Source organism: Penaeus monodon, chromosome 25 (genome assembly GCF_015228065.2).
Source record: "Penaeus monodon isolate SGIC_2016 chromosome 25, NSTDA_Pmon_1, whole genome shotgun sequence".
In the NCBI taxonomy this organism is placed as follows: domain Eukaryota; kingdom Metazoa; phylum Arthropoda; class Malacostraca; order Decapoda; family Penaeidae; genus Penaeus; species Penaeus monodon.
The window spans coordinates 33,778,577-33,780,180 of NC_051410.1; positions in this window are offsets into that span (position 1 = coordinate 33,778,577).

Sequence of the window (1,604 nt, forward strand, 5' to 3'; positions counted from 1 at the left end):
TAATTCTTTGCCACACTCAAGTCGGAAACTTCAAGTATAAGTTAGAACTTTTTTTTTTTGGTTCAAAGAAGTTAGCACGATGCGCTTTATACTAACCATGGTTATTAATACCAAAAATATGCATCATTATGATTCATACATTTATAGCATTTCTATTTCCGGTAAACATCTTTATGAAGTAGGAAAGCTTATGCCATGTGAAAATGAACCAAGATGAACAAATCGTGAGGGATTGATGGACTGAGACCATTCATTGTATGATCTCCAGCAAAATGAATGAAATGACGTAACACTTATTGTCAAAATATTTGAGAGAAGTTGTACTTTAAAAATATTTTTTCGTGTTCACCTAAGTGGAAGTGTACAGATAAGCAGTAAGCTGTTAACTCAGTCATCCAGGAAAAGAAATCGCAGAGGTGAGCCACAGGTGATTATCTTTTCAGAATATTGGGTAATAATGGATGGAGGAACAGTTATGATAAGAACACTGGCAAGATCTGTAAGGAGGACAAGACCGCCACTTCCACACTTCCCACAACCGGAAAAATCGGAATAAAAAAGCAAAACAACCTAAGCTGACTGAAGTTAAAACGCTTAGCAATAAATATCCGTTTATATTGCCATCAGTTTTGAGCAGCAGCAGCAGCTTACCCTGTTTATTTTCCCATTAGTTTAACTCACAGCTGCTGCTATCCATTCCTCTTGTGCACAGATTGTTCATTAACGAGGTTATCATCCGCGCATTTCACGAAAGTACGAACGTGAGGGAGGAGAGAGGCTGGCGATTATCCTCCCACGTGTAGGAGACGCCACGCAAATACAACGGTTTCTGAAAGGCATCTTTCATTCATGCTTAAAGTATAATTCCCCTAGAAGTTTTAGTTTCATGCTTCAGAAGATTTTCTATTTTTCTGGAACACTCGCATATCTACTATTAATAGAATTGGGGTAAAAATGTGTTATTGAAATTTTTATGGCATCTTTTTTCCTAATTTTTGACATCGAAAGACGTCAGTGTTGTTTGAATGTTCTGTAATTTGTTCAGATGTCTATTCGTTGTTGTAATAGTCTATTCTGTAGGATAGTTCTGAAGTTATATATTCGTCATCCCAAACAAAATTGCAAATCAAAATATTGTTTATATTCTTAGTGCTTACGCTATACGTGTTATATTTTCATTTTCTATTTTCCTGATTTACATCAAGGCGCTAGGATGGAAGTTTCTGGGTAAATGGCAGAACTATGTGACTTGTCATCCCGGCTGGGTCAGCGGGAAGAATCACCAGAGAATACAAAAGGAAGCTTTGCAAAGGTGGAAAGTGAAGGGAGAGACTGCTTCGTGTGCAGTTTTCTGGTTACTTCGTTTTTGCCAAATAATTCTTTATTTCAGTTTTTAGCTTTCACTTATTTGTTGTTTTTATTTGACCATTGTAGTAGTTTATTAAAGTTTAACTAACAAAGGCCAGAGGAGAATAATTCACTACAGCCAGAGCTCTTTTTTCCAAGTATCCGTTGAAACGTTGATGATATTTCAGACGGAGGCAACACACCACTGTTACGGACATAACAGGGTTTGGTATGAATTGTGATGAATCATTATGGCA